The sequence below is a fragment of the Pezoporus occidentalis genome, unplaced genomic scaffold, assembly GCF_034315485.1.
Source record: "Pezoporus occidentalis ecotype Australia unplaced genomic scaffold, CSIRO_AGI_Poc_V1 ctg96, whole genome shotgun sequence".
In the NCBI taxonomy this organism is placed as follows: Eukaryota; Metazoa; Chordata; class Aves; order Psittaciformes; family Psittacidae; genus Pezoporus; species Pezoporus occidentalis.
Window position 1 is genome coordinate 1405690 of NW_026916325.1, and position 23737 is coordinate 1429426.

Here is a 23737-nt window from a genome sequence, read left to right on the forward strand (position 1 = left end):
ACTCTTCACTAGGTAAAAACCTGACTGGATTGCTGGGCCTAAAGACTGGTGGTGATTGGAGTTAAATCCAGTTGGTGGCTGGTCACAAGTGGTGTTCCCCAGGGCTCATTACTGGGGTCAGTTTTGTTTAATATATTTTATCAGTGGTGTGGAGGAGGGGATCAAGTGCGCCCTCAGAAAGTTTGCAGATGATACCAAGCTGGGTGGGAGTGTTGATCTGCTGGAGTGTAGAAAGGCTCTGCAGAGGCATCTGGACAGGCTGGACTGATGGGATAAAACCAACTCTATGACATTCAACAAGGCTCAGTGCTGGGTCCTGTGCTTGGATCACAATAACTCTATGCAACACTTGAGAAAAAGTGGCTGGAAAGCTGCCTAGGACCTAGTGATATTAGTTGACAGCTAGCTGGATATGAGCCAGCTTGCGCCCAAGAAGGTCAAGAAGGCCAGCAGCATCCTAGCTTGTATCAGAAATCCTGTGGCCAGCTGGACTAAGGAAGTGATCATCCCCCTCTACTTAGCTCTGGTGAGGCTGCACCTGAAATACTGTGTTTAGTTCTGGGCCCCTCTGGAGCAGGTCCAAAGAAATGCAATGAAGCTAGTGAAGGGCCCAGGGCACAAGTCTTACGAGGAACTGCTGAGGGAACTGTGATTGTTTAGCCTGGAGAAAAGGAGGCTCAGGGGAGACTTTATTCCTCCCTACAACTACCTGAAAAGAGGTTGTAGTGAGGTGGGTGTTGGTCTCTTCTCCCAAGTAACAAGCAATAGGACAAGAGGAAATGGCCTCAAGTTGTGCCGGTGGAGGTTTAGATTGGATATCAGGAAAAAATTCTTCACTGAAAGCATTGTCAAGCATTGGAACAGGCTGCCCAGGGAACTGGTTGAGGCACCATCCCTGAAGGTATGTAAAAGTGCAGGTGGTGCTTAAGGACATCCTTTAGTGACTTGGCAGTGATGGGTTAATGGTTGGACTATTGACACTGTTGACAGGAAATATATCACAAGCAAGGTTATAATGATGAAGAGAGAAGGCTTGAGATGCCCCTGTGTTTGGTGATATTAGAATTTTAAACTTTTTGGGTCTCGTTATAGGTTGGAGTAATTCAGAGCATCCTCAAGACCAGAAGTTACTTAAGGGCTACATTGGCTGGTAACTGGATCCTTATTTTATCTGGTTCTTTTAGGGTCCTCAGCTGAGGTTTTAAAGTATTTTATTTTCTAGACAGCAGCTGCTTCTGCAACTGTGTGATTGGGAGGCTTCGGTAAGTTGTACTGTGAATAGTGCAGATGGAAAACTGAGAGTGAAGTAGGGCCAGTTTTCATCACAGAACGAATTTGGCTTTTCAAGTGAAAATCCTCACAGATTTTGCTGCTGGCAATCTATAATACTGTGAGCAAAACGATTTAGCCCATCCATGGTTTTGTTTTTCTAAGTTTGCATTGATTTTATAAAGGCTTCTGAAAGGGCCCGTATCTCCATGTTTCCACAACAAAATAAAATTATACTCAAAGTGAAGGAATCCCAGGTAATCCATCACAAACCCCATTCCCTTTCTTTCGTCACCTCAAGAGTAATTCTTTAATGATTACAGATCACTCTAGTGCCTTCAAAACCTTCTTCATTGGAAAAGTCTGGTGAAAAAATGGATTCTATAGCATGTCCTGAAGAATAACCAATTCACAGTACGCGATTTCATAGATGGGAACAAACTCTAAGGCTGTGGCATTCCCATAAGAAAACTTCTACCATACACAACAAAGCTGTTGCATGAGTCCTTAAGCTGAAATCAGTTCTCAATTTGTCAAATATCCAGCAGGAAATTATTATGGGAAAGCACAATTTTGTCTGCATTACAGATAAAGAATTGCCCTGTCACTAAATTCATCATTGTCCCAGCTTACTTACCAAGTCCTAATCATCATCCCACCTAGGATGGTTATGAGTCAGTTGGCTTTGATGTCCACTGTAAAAAAGCATTTTCATCCTTAACATTACAAAAAATGCAGGAAAATTTAAAACACATGTTGAATGATGAGATTTTCTAATGGTCATGACTGTATCTGAACCTGCAAAATAGAATTTATTTTACTTTTCAAATTAATCGGATAAAAATTTTACATTTGCACTCAATAGTATTTTCAACCTACAATAGATTACACGTAGTTACCAAAAAAAGGTACTTCTTCATATACATCCCTTGTGAGATGAAGCAGAACTAATCAATTGAGTATAGTAACAAGAGAGACAGATTTATCAGTTCATATTTCTCAGTTGGAATGATTTGTGGTTAGGACAGAAAAGTTTAAAATGGAAAAAAAGTTTATTATGGCTATGTTCTGAACTAGACTGTAGATGAAAAAACTGTCAAATAATTACCCATTAACAGAGGCACACAATTCATTGTGTGTATATTTAGACCTTGATTGATTATAAATGAATAACTAGTGCTTGCTTTCTCCTACTGGAATCAGTGGCAAGAGTTATTTCTGCCGGAGAGCTCCTCACACCTTCCTGTGCTCTCTGGGACATAATTCCCCTTTTACGAAATTTGTGAGAATATTTCCACTGGCGTCAGTGAGACATACCTTAGCTTCTTAAATCAGCACTAAGTGAATACAATAGCCTATTTCTGAGCCTCAAATTGAAAGAGAATAACTCTCTGTCCAAGCACTGAAGACTCACAGTAATTCTTCAGCACAGCTTTCAAAAGCAGCACTACAACAAGGAAGCCCTCATCAAGAAGGGAAAAATTACAATGCTCTATAAAAACCAAGTCAGTTCCTCACCTCGAGTTAATTAATGGTGCTAAATGGAAGTCAGTAATAGTAGATTAGAAGCATCTGATTCTATGCATTATCTATCTGATTTTATGGATTAAACTCTTATTTCCTAAAATACATGGGAACAAGTATTTGAGAGGGGAGACTGCAGTGCAGAGCTCCGTGTGTAGAGAGTGACTGCACAGGTCTTGTGAAGGGAGGGTGCACAATGGGCAGGGCTGCACTTGGTGCACCCTGGTGGAGGTCCTCCTGCAGCAGGTGGCTGAGCTGCGGGATGCTGTCAATAGGCTGAAACATGTCAAGGAAGCTGAGAGAAAGCAGGAATGCTTGCTCCAGGCCCAAACTGTGTAGGGGCCTCAAGCATCCATTGTATCTCATGGACGAAAGAAGGAGGCTGTTAACCCGGGAAGCTGGGAAACAGCAACAACAACAACAAAAAAAACAACAAAAAAGAAGGAAGAGGACAATTAAAAGCAAGGGGCTTCCTCCTAAATCTGTTGTCCCCACGCAGAACCGCTTTGCTGTCCTGCAGGGGGCTGATGAGGAAACACACTCGCACCATGAAAAACCGGCTGATGCACTGGTAAAGAAGATCTCTACTGGTGCTGTCAAGAAAAAGTGGTGGGTTGTAGCAGTAGGGGACTGTAATTTGAAAGGCACAGAGGCACCCATCTGTCGCCCTGACCCAGTCTCAAGGGAGGTGTGTGGCCTACCAGGGGCATGGATCAGGGATGTTGCAGAGAGGCTGCCTGCTCTAGTAAGTCACACGGATTATTACTCACTTCTAGTGATAAATGTGGGTGCTAGGTATATAGATAGCAGTAGCATGGAGAACATGAAGAAGGACTACAGAGTCCTGGGAGAGGGGGTTAGGGGCTCTGGAGATCAGATTGTCTTTTTGTCAATTTTCCAGGATAAAGGGGAGGACCTTAAAAAGGCTAGGAGGATTGGCCAGGTTAATAAATGGTTAAAAGGGTGGTGCCATAGTCAGGGGTTTGGGTATCTAAAACATGGAACTCAATTTATTAGGCCAGGTCTACTGGGTGCTGGTGGAGCTTGTCTGAAGGGGAAAAGTGGTTTTGGTAGGAGGCTTGCCAGGCTGGTCAAGGATGCTTTAAATGAGATGTGTTGGGGGAGGGGGGCATCATTCCATCCCAACACAGCCAGTCAGTTGCCAGCACCTATAATAAATGCTTGCAGCAGCTTCATTTGGAGCTCGGCTCAGATGCCTCTATGCAAAGACCCATAGCATGGGGAACAAACAAGAGGAATTAGAGATGAGTGCACGTCTATGAGGGTATGATATAATAGGCATCACAGAAACATGGTGGGATGGCTCCTATGACTGGAGTGTTGGAATGGAAGGTTACAGGCTTTTTAGGAAAGACAGGCCCGGCAGACGGGGTGTGGGAGTTGCTATTTATGTTAGGGATAGGCTGGAGAGTATGGAACTCTGTCTGGGGACAGGTGAGCAGTCCATAGAGAGTTTGTAGGTCAGGGTTAAAGGGAGAACAGCGAAGGGAGACATTACTGTGGGGATCTGTTACAGACTGCCTGATCAAGAGGAATCTGTGAATGGAGCACTCTACACACAGATAGGAACAGCCTCACGCTCGCAGGCACTTGTTCTCAGGGGGAGTTCAACCACGCTGATACGTGTTGGAGGGATAGTACGGCCTGGCACAAGCAATCCAGGAGGTTCCTCGATTGTGTGGAAGACAAGTTCCTTCTGCAAGTAATAGAGGAGCTGACAAGGAGAGGTGCCATGCTTGACCTCGTGCTCACCAACAGGGAAGGGCTGGTTGGAAATGTGACGCTCCAGGGCAGCCTTGGATGCAGCTATCATGAGATAGTTGAGTTCAAGATGCTCAGGACAGTGAGAAGAGTGTGCAGCAAGCTCACTGCCCTGGACTTCAAGAGAGCAGACTCTGGCCTCTTCAGGAGCCTGCTTAGTAAGGTTCCATGGTATATAGCCCTAGAGGCCAAGGGGGCCCAAGACTGCTGGTTGATATTCAAGGATCAGCTGCTGCAAGATCAGGAGTGTTGTGTCCCGACTAGAAGGAAGCGCACTAGGAGGGCCAGGAGACCTCCTTGAATGGATAAGGAGCTGCTAAAGAAAATCTGAAGGAAAATAAAGGATTATAAAATGTGGAAGGAAGGACAGGTGGCTTGGGAAGAATACAGGGATATTGTCTGGGAAGCTAGGAACCAGGTTAGGGAAGCAAAGGCACAGTTAGAATTAAACTTGGCTAGGGATGTGAAAGATAACAGGAAGGGATTCTATAGGTACATTGGAAATAAAAGACAGACTAGAGACAATGTGGGCCCTCTCCAAAAGCTGTCAGGAGAACTGGCTACACGGGATTTGGAGAAGGCTGAGATTCTGAATGACTTCTTTGCCTCAGTCTTCACTGGGAAATGCTCTGACCGCACCACCCACATCTTGGAAGGCAGATGCAGGCAGTGTGAGAATGAAGACCTTCGGTCCACTGTAGGAGAGGATCCGGTTCAAAACCATCTTAAGAACCTGAATATGCCCAAGTCCATGGGACCTGATGAAATCCACGTGCTGGTCCTGAAGGAGCTGGCGAATGAAGTTGCTAAGCCACTGGCCATCATATTTGAAAAATCATGTCAGTCAGGTGAAGTTTCCGATGACTGGAAAAAGGGAAATATAACCCCCATTTTCAAGAAGGGGAAAATGAATGACCTGGGGAATTACAGACCAGTCAGTCTCACCTCTGTGCCTGGCAAAATCTTGGAGCAGATTCTCCTGGAAGGCATGCTAAGGCATGAAAATCAACAAGGGGCTTGGTGACAGCCAGCATGACTTCACTAAGGGGAAATCCTGCCTGACCAATTTGGTGGCCTTCTATGATGGGGCTATGGAACTGATGGACAGGGGTAGAGCAGCTGATGTCATCTACCTGGACTTGTGCAAAGCGTTTGACACTGTCCCGCATGACATCCTTGTCTCGAGGACATCAGTTTGATGGGTGGACCACTCAGTGGATAAAGAACTGGCTGGATGGCCGCACACAAAGAGTTGTGGTCAATGGCTCAATGTCCGGCTGGAGACCAGTAATGAGTGGTGTCCCTCAGGGGCTGGCATTGGGACCAGTCTTGTTCAACATCTTTTTCACAGCCGAGAAAGCCAACAGTATCCCGCGCTTCATCAAAAAGAGTGTGACCAGCAGGTTGAAGGAGGTGATCCTGCCCCTCTACTCTGCTCTCGTGAGACCTCACTTGGAGTATTGTGTACAGTTCTGGTGTCCTCAAGATAAAAAGGACATGGAACTGTTGGAACAAGTGCAGAGGAGGGCCACGAGGACAATCAGGGGAGTGGAGCACCTCCCATCTGAAAATAGGCTGAGAAAGTTGGGGGTGTTGAGCCTGGAGAAGAGAAGGTTGCATAGAGACCTCACAGCATCCTTCCAGTATCTGAAGGGGGCTATAGGGATGCTGGGGAGGGACTGTTCATTAGGGACTGTAGTGATAGGACAAGGGATGACGGGTTAAAACTTTAACAGGAGAAGTTTTAGATTGGATATAAGGAAGAAATTCTTTCCTGTGAGGGTGGTGAGGCACTGGAATGGGTTGCTCAGGGAAGTTGTGAATGCTCCATCCCTGGCCGTGTTCGAGGTCAGGTGGGACAGAGCCTTGGGTGACATGGTTTAGTGTGTGGTGTCCCTGCCGATGGCAAGGGGGTTGGAACTGGATGATCTTAAGGTCCTTTCTAGCCTTAACTATTCTGTGATTCTATGATTCTAAGTAGCAAATCTGGAGTTTTTCTCAGTGCTGCTTGCCAATGGCCTGATGTACTTTAAGCACCTAAACAGCACCTGAGTGTTATTTAGGGAGCGAACAAAGGAATTCACGGTGTTGGCCCAACAATATTGCCACTTAACCCTTATTCAGTTTGCCATCCTAAGCCACTAAACACTCTCATGTCTTCTCCCTGTGTTTTGATTTTGTAAAAAAGTCCCCCAACTTTTGTTTATCAAAATCTTTTGATAAACAACTTTTGTTTATCAAAATCTTTTGATCTTTAGATCAAAATCTAAACTATCTTTTGATAGTTTATCAAAATCATACATAAAGATGTATGATCAAAATCATACATCTTTAGTATGTCCCCAGCCCACAAAAAAGAGGATTTTTTCCTCTTACTTATAGGCATATAGCAGTGTTATCTACCTGCAGTCAAGGTGGAGCTTTATTACAGCTGCAGAAGATCAAGCAAAGGAATCACGAAATTACACCTTCCTTCTGTTTTTTTCCTGAGGACAATTTCCCAAATATTCTTGAGGGAGAGTTAACTTCAGTAGGTAGTTATAAAGAATTACAAGTGTGCAGTAGGTTTAAGAACCACAGGCAGGAACAAAAAAAAAATATTTGAATGCCCATTAAAATAAAAAAGAAAACTCTTACAGAATTATGTGGTCATAAAAATAACCTTCACCTAAAGATTTTATTGTTAACAGTATCACATTTTTCTATTGTTATGATGATAAAACTTGATAAACTTTACTTATGGGCTAAACTTTCTATGTTGTTAAGTGTGAGCTATGGGTTAAAGATTATTCTCTTCTAGAAGGAAATCTAAACACATAAAACACATTACAAAATACTAATATATTATATGAGCATACATATATACAATGATATGCATTATATAACATTTAAATGTAAAATATAGTTGCTTGAAATACAATAATTGAATTGTTGTATTATGGATGTGGTATACCTTTAGCCACTTTTTTTTTTCCCATTTGCAAACATATAGCAGGCAATATATCCAATTAAAAGTAATCTCCTCCTGAAATTCATCAAGAGTCAATGTTCTGCAGTATTTTTAGGAGGTATTTAAACCTTTTAATGGGCTGATATTCACCATGTGTTTATGTTCATTTATCCTTTGTGCCATTTTAAGCTTGAAAGCAATAATAAAAGAAATACTATGCCAGAGTGAAACATAAGATTAAAACTATCTTTAGAATTTATTAATGTGACAAACAGCTCAAATTAAAAATGCTGGGGAGTTTTAGAAGGAAATTCTGCAGGATATTTAAGTCAATTTTAGACAAGTCCATTAAATTCTCCAATAAATTATTCTATAACACACTCTGTGCCCAGTGTAGAAACCCTGTCTGTCAATGCACTGAGTGGTAATTTAGGATCTGAACAGGGAACTATAGGTTCTTATAGCTACCTAAAAGGCTGCTTATGCATACTATATGGGTAAAAATATATTGTAACCCTTACAATAAAAGCTTGAATCCAGGTCTTACCATTTGTTATCTCCAGATGCTTGCACTCTCAGCCCCATAAGATTCAGTTTCTTTTTGCAAAACAGCCAGATGCATTCTCCAGGTAGGTAGAAAAAACAGATTTATATCTTCTTCAGGCTGGCAAACCATGAAACCCATGATGGAGTGAAGCACATCCTGAAAAATAAAAATTCCTCCCAAGTGGATGGGGTAGTCAGTGATTTACTGAATACAAGGGAGAACCTCCTCACTCTCCATTACCAAAGCAGAGTGCTTCTGACCTCTCTTTTGAAAAGTAAAACTTATGCAATCTCTTATTGCCACCTGCTTTTCTGGGAAGCAGAGTTAGCTCTGACGTTCATCCCACAATTCCTAACAAACACTGTTGTGGAATTCAATAAACACAATAGATTTATCAGCTTTTCCCATCTAAATATTAAGATTACATACCAATGTCATTATGTAATTCCACTTCAGCATCTATTTAATTTATATAGCAAAGCCTGAACCTCTATCTTACTTTACAGAGGTAAGTATATTTTTGGTAAAACTCAGGTGCCTAACTGGTGCCCTAAAATATCATTTTCCTGGCTTCCAGGTAACTTTCAAGAGGGCTGAAATCTCCACAGTGGTTTCTAGCATTTCTGCTGGGAGCTCTGCTCCAAGGTTCTTACATATTCTAGGATGCCTTAAATAGCACCACACATTCTTTAGGGACCTATATTTTTTCCCTTTACTTCTTAACATCAATGTTTTTGATGAGATGGTAATACCTAGTAAATTAATGTACAGGACACGAGAAATTTGCTAGGACTGAGTGTAATTTAAGGCCATGCAGAAAATCAGAAAATTGGCATAAGAACACAGTTTTTGCCTTTTCTTCTCTTGGTGAGAGATAAGAAGGAGAATCTCAGAACTAGGATGTAAGATTTTTCTTGTTTTATTCAGTGAAACAAGCACAAACATGCTTTGCTGGCTAGTGACAAAAGGCAAAAAAGCTTAAAACAAATCCACATTCAGCTCATTATTCAAGGTTAATACTGAAGGTGACATGTAAAGCACCAGAATCACTTCTCTGCCAAGAAGTTTTCATCAGTCTATCTACTATCCATACGGCTTAATGCCTTTAGCTCTTTGTGGTCTTCTTCTCCTAGTAATTAATTTTTAAGAGGGCACTCAGTCTTTGGTCGTTAAGAGTTATTATGTAGGGTTTTTCTAAGAAACAATACATAACAAAATTCAAGCAAGGTAATGTTTTTGTTGCTGCAGTAAAACTCACACAAAAGAGAACATTTCACCACTGCTACCTTCAGATATTTTTCTCAAAGTAAAGCACTAGTTTCTCTACAAAAGTATTCCTGGAAGAGCTGGCCATGCAGAATGTGTTTCACTCTGCTGTGGCACGAGGGACACAGTCCTATATTTGTGCTCTGGCTCTGCTTTAAGTGCCTTCCTGGCATCAGTCCCAGCAGTGCTGCACCAGCTGAGCTCTCAGGACTTGCCCTTGTGGAATAGCTTTGTTAAACCTCCAGGGAACCAATCGAGCAAACTTTTCTTTTTCTCTTTTTAACCTCTTATGAATGAAGGTACACACTGTTTTTTCTAGATTGATTTTCTACAGTCCACACCTAAACCATTAGGTTTGCCATTCTCTATTCAGTACTTCAATTTGGGAGAGGACAAATGATCTCTATGGACTCAGTAAAAAGGGTAAAACCATGGACCTTTTACTTCTGTACTTGCAGACCAATGCTAAGCTTGAACAGGGAGGAACTTCCCTTCACCACTCACCCAACAGAACAGCAAAAACCTTTTTGAAAACCAAGGTCAAGCAACATTTTATTTCCTCTGTGCATCCAGCTATTTAGATATGTGTGTGTAAGATCTCTGCATGTTGATATTTGCTGATTACATGAAGCTGTATGCTAACTGTATGTGTACAAAAAGAATTCAAACTTTTACAGAGACATCTTTATCTTTGTATGCTGAAGAATAACCTATGGAGCTTTACGTATAAATCTACCATTGAGAAGTAATTAATTATCTGTCAGGGGCGGGCGGAATAAGGACCTATATATTTTTTTTTTTTAACAATGCCACTAATTATGGCTAAGCTATAAACTGAGGTGGTACAAAGTATTGCTCCAGCATACGCATATGGCTGCAGATTACAGTGCTTCAAAGCTCTCTGATGCTGCTGTGCCTTCTCCATTGTGATGTTCATAAACAAAAACTAACCTGTCCCTCACCTCCATCTGCTGCCAAGCAGGATGATGAGCGGAAATGCTCTGAAAAGTGTAAGTAATCTTGCTATGTTACGTGCTGCATTCCAACTCTGTCAGTGCTTAAATTCTAGTTACTGTCTGTATATAACCTTTTGGTACATGCACACTTAACTTGTGATTTCATTTTATTCATTGAAGGAAAGCTCCACTTTAAGTGAAAAAGATGCCGTTTCCACATTTGGAGTGGGTACAAAGTATGTCCCCAGCCCACATACTCATGACAAAGCACACCCTTCAAACCTCTTACCTTCCTATGTCTTTAACAAAAATCTCTGAGGATATGCCAAGAGATTAAGATTCACATTATGAATCTTTCAGGCTTTACATTAGTGGCAACCTCAGGTCTTTCCACTGCAAAGCTTGGTGGCCAATGGGAAACTTTTTAACTTCATACGCGGTAGTTTGAGATTTATTTTTACCATTGTCTTTCTCTATTGCATAAATTTAGATGCAGTTCTAGCTGAAATCCCCTAACATATAATGTGTTTATACTGATTACTGTAAATGCCTTAAAGCATTCAGAATATTGCCTAACCAAAGAACTAATAAATATAAGCATTCTGTAATATCAAAAATCAAGATGCTAGCTTTGTATATTCATACTGAATGGTTATCGGTTTCTTTTTCAGGGGTATAGTTTTTATTTTGTACATGGCAAGAAAACTGAAGTCTCCAGCTTCAGAGTTGCTGCTTAGAGGGCAATAGCATGTTTCCCCTGCTCATCCAGTGATAGGACACATGCAAACAGTTCAAAGGGAAGTTTAGTCATTAGGAAGCATTTCTTTATCAAGAGTGTGATCAAACACTGGAATAAGCTTCCTAGAGAGGTGGCCGATGTCCCAGCCCTGTCTATGTTTAAGCCGCATTTGAACAATGGCCTTAATAACATGCTTTAACTTCTGGTCAACTCTGAATTGGTCAGGCAGTTGACTGTTGTAGGTCCCTTCCAACTGAAATAGCCTATTCTAGTTCTTGTTTCTGAAGAGAAATGTAACAAGTGCAATGAATCTCATTTTGGACATCAGCAAAGATCTTACACTGGCAAGCAACAAATATTATTCCACATGAGAAAATGAGTGGTTGGTTTGTGCATAGCACTGAGTTTGAATCAATTAATATAGACCAAGTGTAATTTTTACTTTGAGGCAAGTTACAGTAAGAATATTAGACATAGTAATTGCCTATATTCCTGTAAGACAAAATTTAGGAGTGTTACTCTTTATGGCTATTGACTGAAAACAGATATGGAAAGTCAGATTTATCTTCTATAACTTTATTTCCCTGAAGTTAGATGTCTGGTCTAAGCCATTTGAACTACTTGTGTTCAGATTGTCAGAGAATAATGCAAGGCATCTGAATATACCTCTTGTGACTTGATGTGTCTAGGTCCCTGAGTATGTATATGAGACAGAGTTCTCACACAGATTATGTCTCCTCTGACTATATAGAGAGCAGGTGAAGACAACCTACTTAGCGTTCAGCTTAGTCTAAATTGAAGCTGAATCCCAGTCTGAAACACCGCCATAACAAACTGTGTATGAAATACTGTCAGAGGGTTGTAAAAATATGTGGAGGTGGCAGAAAATTTACTGATGTAATGGCATCTTTCAAGTGGTAAAAAATAAACTCTTTTAGTTTGCCAGGAGCATCTTACTATACTGCAGATCAAATGTGACCGGGTAGAGACAGCCAAGCTGCAGTGCTGAGCATGTGTATGTTTTAACTTATTTTGCTACAGGTTTTATGAGGAGAAGAAAACTAGCTTTAATCCAAACTAATTATATTTGGACGGAATGCTCTAAAAGGAGTTCACATTTCTGCAACCCATTTAAACTTTATGAGCTTGCTTTCATGCAGTTCTGGCATTATAATTATACATCAAGAACTTTTAGACTTTGGAAACACTGGCAGATCTCTGCATGTATGTCTGGTAGTCTAAAAGCCTTTGCCAGTCTGAATTTGGATTAAATAATTCTTTACCTCAGAAACTTCATAACTAATGTTACAAATCTGAATTAAAACACACTCAAACTGCAAAGTAGTACCTCAAAAGCATGTCCATTAGTGATGGCTTTATTTTGCTTTATTTTTTTAAGAAAAAAAACAGGTAGAATTGTTCATAGGTTTAATGTCACATAATTCATAAGCATATGCTCCTTCATCCCTGTAACTTGAGCTTAGCTAAGACTTAATCAGTAGCTATGACCATACTATTCTGCAAAGTATGAATTCCATCCATGATGAGTCATATCTTTACGGAAGAGGAATGTTTCTTCTCTCTTCTGTGATGAATGAAGCACACAATTCCTACCATTTTGGCATCACTTGAGGAAAATATTAGATTATCTGATTTAATTATTTGATTTTACTGGAGCAACGTGTGACAGACCAATGTAGTACCATTGTAGCTTGAATAATGAGAGTTTTCTCCTGACTGCACAAGTGGGGGATGATTAATACAAGGTATAAAATCTAGGGCACATTTTTGGGGGGGTCCATGAAAAATAATTATTTAGCAGTCATTGAAAGTTCATGCTAACTTTCATTCCTAGCATTCCTGAAATATTTCCAGACATACAAAAGGTATGAAGTCCAAATCTTCAAATTATTTTTTCACATACAGTTATAATTACAGCTTTATTATACATATTTCACATATAGCAAGGGACAAGGTCACCCTTAACTGAAGGAAGCAAAGACAAGGTAACATAATTCTAGAGCTGCTTACACACGTGAGCAAGTGCCACCATTTAAGAAGTTACTGTGCATCTGACCTTTGGTGACTGTTCATGGACATGACCTTAACCTGAAAGGAGTACAATTTTATCAAAACCTCTTTTGTTGCACACTGATATAAGCCTTGCAGATGCTGAGAGCTAAGAATACAGGAAAAGTTACTACGTCAGCTAGCATGACATAATTTATCGGTCATCTATTGAGGTGTCTGGGCTGTTGGGTTCATGAGCTAACAGCTGTAAAGTCTTATTATTTTAAGAAAAAAAAAATTATCTAAAGCAAAACTAAGACTTTCAAGCAATTCCAGCTTCCAATTTCATCATTCTGTCAGGGATAAATGGTGGAGTTATTTTGGCTTCTCAGAGTTTGATGAGATCAAGAATTAGTCCAAACATGACCAGAATTTGTATTCCCACTGAATAAATAAATTAAAATAAATGAGAATTGAGAGTTTTAGACCTTTTGAATTTACACTTCTCAGCTATCCTGATATATTCACACATGCTTCTTTCTTAATGCAGCTGTTCATTTGATGATTGCAAATCTCAAATTTATAGTCTTTGCAGATATTATTGCAGCTGGAATGGAAATTAAGTTTTCCCTCTATGCTCACACAAGAGTTTCATTTATGGTGCAAATGAGTGGAGCTTAAATTACTAAAAGTGATCTATATAGCTAACACATCTGATCCTGCATCCAACTCATTAAACACAATACTAATGCAGATACAGGATTACTGAAGAAATTTGGCAATGGAAACTGAAATTTTCAATTCCAAGGTGGCTGGTGGAAATCCACATGTTCTTTAAATGAAACACTGAAATGAGGCAGTAGTGCCATTAACCATTTAGCAATGCTTCCCCCTTGTAGCATTCCTGTGGGTTTCAGTGAGACCATTCTCACGATCACCTAATTCTTATCTTGAATGCAGGGAAGAAAACAAATTGTGAATTAATTATCAGTTAGATTATGTTTTTCATATCTTAAGCCTGAGGGATTGTCAGCAACTTAGAAAAAAAATAATCATAACTGGGAAATTGCACAGGTTTTAAAAAATAAAATAATAACTTGGAGGTTGTGGTTCTGCTTTGGAAGTAAGATAGTTAATTCACTCCCCTATAAACGCTAGTTGGTGAATTATGCCAATTATTTTGCATTTGAACAAATGCAAATTTCACTTAGAAAAAGACATGATTTATAGTCAGAAATTGTTGTGGCAAACTTAACATGTTTCATTGCCATTGGCTATGACTTTCAATGTAATTCTAAATTGCTTCCTTTCATGTAGGGAGCATAAGATGCCTGTGCCTGAGAAAAAAGTCCATATTAAAAAAAGTGGCCTTAGGATTCATACATCTAATAAAAAAGGAGTAATAACAATAAAAAAAATCATCACTGTAAAAAATATTTGTTTTGTAAATGATGCAGTGCTAAGCACTCTAAAATGGGGATTTTCCTGGATACAGGATTTCACTTGTTTATCTTACTTATTGTAGTGAATCACGTTAAAACATGTGGGTTCCTTTGACATTATCAGTGGGAACTGAAATGGGAACAGCATTTGAATTTGCTGAAATTGAGCAGCTAGACATTGACAGTCATGTACTGGTGGGAGCAGGAATTAGAAGGCAATAGGCCCACCATCTGAGCAAAATTGCTCCCCCTCATCATCCAAAAGCCGGTCAGCAAGTACACCTTGAAAGTGTCACCTGCACACATTGAAAGTACCATTTACCATATATAATTGAGGAGAAGTTTTGAGAAAGTTAATCAACAGGAGAATTAACCAGGGACCAGATTCTGCAGCAGTTGCTTACAATTAATTCTTTATCACACTAAAATCAGGAGTGAGAGAGAGCAAAGCTCCCTTTTAAAATTGATTATCAAAATACCTTAGAGGTTAATTTTATATATATATGTTTATTTTTATAGGCAAAAAAACATAGTTTTTATAGCAATAGGATAACATTTTATACACAATAATCAATCTGCAGTATTCAACATAAGCAAGAAGACCTAGCCAACTAAGTTGTTATAATACCCTATTCCGAAAGAAGACTAAAAGACCAGAAACTTTTAAATTGCCTTAACTCTGTGTTATTCAGTGTTGACATAACTTTGAGAATGTAGCTACTGCTCTGTAAATATTTAATCTCTTGTATAACAAACATCCTTGCACACACAGAACTTCGATCTAGTGGTTCTCAAAACAAGCAATTGTGATTTATGACAGGGTTTAGACTGTGTCAAAAACAGAATTCATCTCAGTACCAGAAGATCCCATGGATTCCTCCACCACTGAAGCCAAATTTGTCCTTTCCTCTAAACCCGTCCCCAAAGTGGAGAAATATTCTGAATTAAAGCCTAATATTATTTATTGTTTTGTTGGAATATTTTGCATGCAACAGAAAATCAAACAGGCAAGAATATCTGGGAATTTAGGAAGAACTGGATTAGTACTGTGTCCACATCTTTAAACTGGAAACAATTATAGACACAACTTTAACATTCCTGAAACAGAATATTTTGAGGTTTTGATAGATTTATTAGGTGTTACAGGTGCTATTCAGGGAAAAGACATGGTCAAATAGTGGCTTTTTTCCTGTAACTCAACGATTAAGGTGCTTAATTTTCAAATTTCAAATTATTTAGTAAAAGTTACAAATCATTTGACAATTTATCTTTCTTGAATATCAATGTTTCCTCTATCCAATGAATAAAATAAATCCAGCAGTGCACCCTCCCTCTGTGAGAAATACATTAATGAGGACTGCAACTGCATGGATTTGGAGCAAGATGTTGAATTTAGTGATCTTTTTGTACAGTGCTGGTTTTGGCTGGGATAGAGTTAATTTTCTTCATAGTAGCAAGTATGGGTTGTATTTTGAATTTGCTGAGGGAATAAGGAAGAGAGGATATTCAGAGTGAAGGTGTTTGTTTTCCCAAGTAACAGTGACTAGTGATTCAGCCCTGCTTCCCTGGAGATGGCTAAACACCTGCCAGTTGATGGGAAGTGGTGAATGAATTCCTTGTTTTGCTTTTCTTGCATGCACAGCTTCTCCTTTACTTCTCAAGCCATCTATCTCAACCCATAAGTTTTCTTACTTTTACTCTTCCAGTTCTCTTCCCTATCCATCTTGAGGGGGGGGGGGAGACTGCACAAGCTGCTGTCTAGGTTTAACCATGATAAATACCAAAGGAGATATGCACTCTGTCAGTCAAGAAATACATTGGCTGTTTATCGTTTTCCTTTCCGTATCAGGACTTTCTTATCTTTGACATATATCTTTCACTATTTTGTTCCTATTCTATGCTGAATTCAAGAGCTCTAGGGAAAATAAAGGCAAACAGACAAATACAAATAACACACACACAAAATATTCTTGCAAAAATCAGATTTAAACAACTCAGAAATTGTTGGGAATACAGGTATGTGTTATTGAAGAAGTCAATTGAAAATAAAATATTTTAGTTATCTTTAATTCATGACATGTTACTCAGGATTGCTTCAGTTTAACCTTCCACCTCTTTGATTAGAAATGTCCCTTTTCTTTCCCTCCACAGTTTGCCAGTTGCTGTGGTCTGATGCTGACAGTAAGATTTTCATTCAATAAAAAATAGCGCAGTTCTGTTGGTCTTTGCAGAACCACATTGCAATCAGACCCAAGAGCATGTTTCACTACTGTGCTGTGATCTTGCTGTATGTCTGGATGAGGAAAACATTGATTTACTTTTGAGTATTCATGATCATAAAGGCAGATGAAAAATAATAATTTTATTGTTTCGTGGAAGTGCAGCTTAGAAGAATTATTCCTTAAAGTTACCTTTATGACATCAGCTAAAGGAACTGTTCAGAAAGAGTTAAGCTAACAGAATATAAATCTAAACTGGACTTGTCTTTTAAGAAAGTAAAGATGTTTTCAGAACGCCTATAAGTGCCAGCTGCAACCATTTTGTCTTCGAAAGTCCTGAAAAAACTTATGTCTAAACAGTCAGGATGGATGCTATTATTTATTTCTGTTATATAACTGTGAATATTATCTCTTTATGAAAGAGGTATACCATCTGAGTGCTACTTGGTGATGTAAAGGAAACATTTCACAAAAGTTTATGACTGATACAGACTTAGATAAGAAAGGAAATCCAGAAAATTATTCCTGCCTCCTAGGAAACCTATATGAATATTTAACATTATCCTAGTCAACTACTATCCAGTAGTTTTATTTTTCAGTAATGGCCTATATGGTATTGTTCTGGAGTTAGCAATATACTGCATTTATTTTCTGTCCAAAATGTCCTCCAACACTCCTTTGAACATCATGAAATCTTAAGGTAAACAGTGTTCACAGTTCCTGTATTTTGTAATGTTCTAAGTGAATGTCAGTGATCTTGCCATCAAATCCTTGCTGAAATACCTGGGAAAGCAAAAGCTCTAATGGCTATACCCTTTTGCTCCTTTAAACAAAAATGTCACTTAAGAGGAGGGTGATTTTGCACTTGTTATCCCACACATCATTCAAGAAAAAAAAACCCAAACAAATAGACTGGATAAAACTAAGTAATTCAATGCTTTTGCCTGTATTTGTGTTTGGTGGCTTTGTCATACTGTCATACTGTTAGACTTTATGGCACACTTGTCCTCCACACAGTACTTTCTATAAGAGGTGGATAGTATTTGTTCCACTTCTGCAGTAAGAGGAGGGAAAGGGCATAGAAGTGGTTTGCTCAAGGCTATTTCTCAGATCATAAGAACTGAGGAGATGTGTCCCTATGCTTTCTAAATGCTGACCTTTAGCCAGTCCTTTCTCATTGTAATGCATGATTCACTGTTCTGTTTTACTCCAGCGTTTAGCTGTTCTTAGTGAAGTCAAATGTGAAACTCCTACTGTCCATAGGGAACAAACTGTCCATCAAACAAACAAAACCCAAACAAAACCGCAGTTTCTTTAAGACATTTTCAAAGAAATTCTAGCTATATCTCTTAGGTTGTTATATGGTTCCACCTTTGAGTTTTCTGAGTTTATGAGACCTTTTAAAAGAAACATATTTGTTCTTCACAACACTTTGTTGAGATAAGGAAAGCTAACTATAGCTTAATTTTACAATGAGGAGCAATTCCTATAGAATTTAGATGATTTGCTTATGAGCTAACAAGAAGGCTTAGTAAGACTGAGAGCTGCAGTGGACCTCACCAGTCCAAGGTACTGCAGCATCCTTTTTACTAAATTTTGTTTCAGTTAGCAGAGCTCTTCACCTTTTCTTTTTTTTCTTTTTTTTTTTTTTTTCATGAAGTTCAGACTTTGCATGGGGTGTCAAAGACTACTGGATTTTTTCAATGATTATTATAATTTATTTACTTTTTTAAATACCTGGAAGACAGCCAGGAACTGTCAGAAATTGTGGGACCACAGGTGGAAATTAGTGCAACTGGTAAACTGCATTGGCATTGGTAATTCTTTAGTGCCCAATGTTATGACATGTGCCAGTGGCTCCAAACTGCAGTTAGGGATGTTCAGGTTTGATATCAGGAAAAGTTTCTCCACTGGGAGAGTCATGCAGTCCTGGAGCTGATTTACTAGAGATTCTATGGAGTCTTTATTAGAAGTTTTTCAGAATTTGGCTAGGCAGAGCCATAGCTGATCTCATCTAGTGCTGGCAATGCTCCTGCCTGCTATATGGAAGCCTGAGCTATACGACCTCTATTTCTGTGATTCTATGAAAAGCAAAACAAATTATTTATTTTTATAGCATACTGGTATTTTTTTCCTTTAAAATGTCTGAATGCATTTGTTCTATAAAGAGGTAATAATTACGCACTTTCAGTTCACAGTGTTACAATATATGATAAATTCCACAAAAAAGTAAGCAATTGATTCAGCATTCTTAAAAGAACAACAAGGAATGTCAATGAAAATATGAACCATAAATATTCAATATTAACAGAATTTAACTTGGGAAGCAAGGCTACCCTTATTAAAGTCCATTTTATAGTTCTTACTGACTTCACTGCCAGCACTCAACAAAGGTATAACAATGCAGACATGCACAGGCACCCTAAATGGCCCTGTGGTCCACAGAATTTGCCATCTGAGCATCCTGGAGAATCATATTTAATTATTTCCTGAGAATGGAGCTGTGTTGTCAGGTGAATCACTGACTGACTGTGGGACATATGCAACAAAAGACTTCCATGGAGCAACACTTACAGAAGTGAGAGACCTACCTATATGTGTGGTGCTCGGCTGCAGCCAGGGTAGACTGCTTTGCTTGTGCCAAAGGCATAAAAATACTCATCCATTTATTTTAAGAGGATGTAACTGTAGTTTTTGATCCTTGCACATGTTTAAACCGTAATTCTGGTAAAGGGGAAATAATATATATTAAATAAATTTTTATATAATCTTTTTTGCAGTTTATCAAATCCCACTGGTGGCCCAACTGTACACATCCAGATTCTATCAGCAATGTCTCTAAATAGCTCCTGCTCCAAGCAAGCTTTATTAGGCAGGGTTTATTTATGAAAAGATGGCTAAATGGTAATGTTTACTGGTTGGTGCCACCATAATTACCTCTCAAAATGTATTTGAAGATGGTTTGATTGATATTGGCCTGCACTTGGTAAGCCATTCTTGCTCAGCAGACACATAAACAAAGGTTTAACTTAAGATCCTTAAGTCATACTGCATTATTTAAAAGAAAACAAAACCAAAACCAACCCTTTTGGACCAGGCCAAATAACTATTTTAAGCACTGTAGCATCTAACTGTCAGGTTCCTGGCTTGTAGTGAAATGAATTCCACGTTTGCCTGCAGAATAAGAGCTGAATTACAATTCAGCTCCTCACACAGAGTGAAAAATCAATAATCAGAAAGTCCTATACAAAAAGCCAGGAATCATCTGCTAGCTGTAGGTGAACACTGAGAACAAGGAGGTAGCTGCGCTATTGTCCATCCTCATGCCTAAGCGTTTAAGTTACACACCAAGGTAATAAAAGCGACAGACTGTTAGCAACATTACGGCAAAATAAATTCTCAGCTATTACCTATTTGAAGAAAGTTCATGACTTCAGTTGCATAGATTATTTTGGCATGAAGCTCTCAATCAATTATGTTCTGTTACATTCACAGCAGCACTGACATTGAAGAATTCAGATTTGGGTTTTTGAAAACAAATCGCTAAAGTCTGAAACACAGTAGAGAGATGGAGGCTTTCATGTCCTGAAGCCGCTTTTCATGTCCTCTGACTGGTGACTGGTTGAATCTCAGAGCCATGTGAAATTAATTGACCTCCATATTGCAATATGTTTAACTCTGATATTTCTGCCTATATTGTATGCTTAATATCAAACAATCTCCCTCTTCTTTAATGAAATAAAATCAAAGAGTCATAGAATGGGTTGGGTTGGAAGGGACCTTAAAGATCATGTGGTTCCCACCCTCCTGCTACAGGCACTGACACCTTCCACTAGACCAGGTTGCTCAAAGCCCTGTCCAGCCTGGCCTTGAACACTGTCAGTGATAAGGCTTCCAGACAGAAAAAATCCCTGCTGAGACTGAGGGTGATTGTTGAAGGACAGAAATCTCACTGAGACTACAGCTGAGTAGTTTCACCAGTCTTATCCATTGAGTTAAGATAAAATATTAAAGAGGTTTTCCAAAGCCTTGTGCACCCCTTCCGGTCTCTGGTGCATCCCTTGGCCTCCCTGTATCATTTGGCTTTGGTATCTTTTTCTGTCCGTTGAAAGCCTTTACTGAAGGAAGAGTAGCTTTAACTAATATTTAGGAACAACTTAAGAAGTGATGCTCAGACACTCATTTTCCATAGTACATTCATACAGCTGAACATGCTTACCTAGGTATTATTTACTTTATCGCTAGCTGGTAACTGAATAAAAAGAAGGATCTTTGGAATGCGGGTAGGAAATCAGAACTCCCCAGATCTTAACTGAGAAACCTAAGCACTGTTCCTAGACATTAGCTTTCTTGTCTCTCTTCTCACCCTTGGAAATTTTGGGAAGATGTGATTGAATTTACCCTCCTATCAGCTGCAGAAGGTCTGGGTTTTAATCTCTCTCTCTCTCCTTTAGAATACCTTTTGTATGTGACTTTTAAAGACAAGACCTATCTCTTTAATCTCTGTAATCTTTATTTCTCTCTCTCATTAAAAATTCATTGTAGCTAACTGTTGTAGTATCAGATCTAGTAAAATCAGTTGTACATTTGCAAAACTGCTTTGCAAGGCTAAGGTCAGCTCTGGTAGTCCTAAAAGGCTTTTATTTACTTCTAAATTTAGGCAGCTGCTTAGAAAAGGTGGTTTAGAGTGCAGTTTTGGACCTTAGCTCCCTAAGCAGAGCCTCAGAGACTGAAATTGCTTTTATCTTCTGAACCAAAGTGACCCACCCAAGGTGGTGCAAGGAAGCCTGGAGGAGGCTATTGTGTACGCAGTGCCAGTGCTGGCAGAGGTAATGCCACCCGTAATGGTAGTGCAAGTGGTGCTAGGTGTGAGGCTGGAGTCTGACCCACAGCAGGTCTGAACTCAGAAGCCTCTGAGCACCATTCATTGTTTTACCCTACATAATTTTGGTTTTCTTAAAGATCAAAGCTTTTATTCTTTGTAGACAGTGCCAACTGCTCAGCCACCTGGGCTGAGTCTTTTTCCATAATTTTAGATCAATCAATACTTTCTATGACAGGTTATCAAGTATTTCTTGTGGTAATGGAAAGCTGAAAGAGAGCAGGCAAATAAATAGTGAATTAATTGCACAGCTATATCTGTAAATAATGAGATTCTTTACTGTTAATAAGAAGTAGCTCTTAATGGACCCACTTCAGGGGTATTTTATTCACATTTCAGGTTTTTTTTTATTCACATCAGATAACTTTTTCATCCTGATAGTGGAATTCACAAGAGGATTTCCAGGACAAATTCAGGCATAAAGGGCTTTCAAAAAGGATATCAGAACAGGCTGTTGATGTTGAGGTAAGATATTAGTTTAACAGAATATGTAAGCAAATATTCTTAATAAAGAACTGCTTTTAAAGTGCTTAATAGCATAGTAAAATTGATTTAATAAAACTGCTCAGACAGACTTGGCATTTATAGGGCTTTTCTGTAGAGTGATACAGAAATATAAATAACTGTCTTAAATAAGACCTTTAACCAAATATATTTGCACTTTGCACCTGCACTTTGCACCTGCAAGCTAGCCATGTGAAAGAACATATAAGAATAGATGACCTCTTTCAATTTATAGAAAAAAGAAATTACTCATTTCTCTCTAGTGCTTAAATCCACACCAGGAAAACTAGGATATTAACATTTTACATATATCTTTAAATGTTCTCAGGATTCATCACATTATATATTTTAAAATGTGAGAAGTGCAAGTTTTATAGTGTTGAACTGATAACTGGACATCCAGACTGTCTGGGTGCTGTTCATTATCATTCAATAGGACTTTTCATCTGCAAATATGCCAGAGTGCTTTCTAAAATGAGAAGCTGATGCAACTTCCATCCCATTACTTGTTCACCCAACTCTGACAGAGTGTGTAGGTGTGTGATACCACTGAACCTCAGCTATAACTGAGGGATTCAAGGAGGAAACACTAACAGATTAGACAAGATGGACATGTGGGAAGAGAAAATGGCCAAGGACATCAAGGCAGCACTTTCAGTGCTAAAAGATTTCAATGTCTTAGCAGAGCATAACAGGCCTTGGTAGGCTGAAGAGTTTTTGGGTAGCACTAGCCACTAAAAGCAGATTTGTGTCCTATATGTGTACAAGGGAAACCTGACAGAAATAGATCATTAATTTATTCAACCCTATGGAAAACACTCCAGTCTTCCCATGACATGAACTGAGAGCTGCACCAGGGTATACCATTTGGTAAAGCACTTCAGTATATGCTGTATACCATTCAGTAAAGCACTTCAGTATACGCTGTATAAGTCTGTATAAGTCTGTATTATACCAAAACTGCCTATAAAACCCTGATGTGCTGGATAGAAATGAGCCATCCCGAAATCTTAAAAATATCACTTTAAAGCTTTTGTCCAGAATATAAATTATCAGAGAAGATATTTTGGCAAGTTCCTAATTAGGTTAGCTAGTTCTGTCTTTCAGTCTGTGTGGTTGGATCTATATTTTCGTTTGGCTTTATTCAAATTATTCACATTTTTTTGTAATGGAACTGCATTTTTTTAATTTAGATTATCATAAGACACCTAAAGTAACACATCTTAGAATCTGATGACCCAGGACACAGTGTGCTTTATGTTAAAGACTATGTAATTGTCCCAAAACCAAGATATATATATATATATATATATAAAATCTAATACTAATGCTCTTGCAGGTAGCATAAACAATACAGTACTGTCAAATATACTTTTTATATTTCTGATCCTAGCTATACATTGAATTAGTTGAAACAAAAATGCATCTCTGTGTGATCTAAATAATAAAAATGACAAATGTATAATATACAATTCCTCAACTGTTACATTTTATTAGCCGTTACTGACTAGTTTAAAATGCAAAAAATTTGCATGTGTTTTCATACAAACTTATCTACTCTTTTAAGCCAAAGCTGTCATTTCTTAGTTGAGGAACTGGCTCATTTGGACCAAATATTACTTCAGTTTTTTGAATTCTTCATTGTTC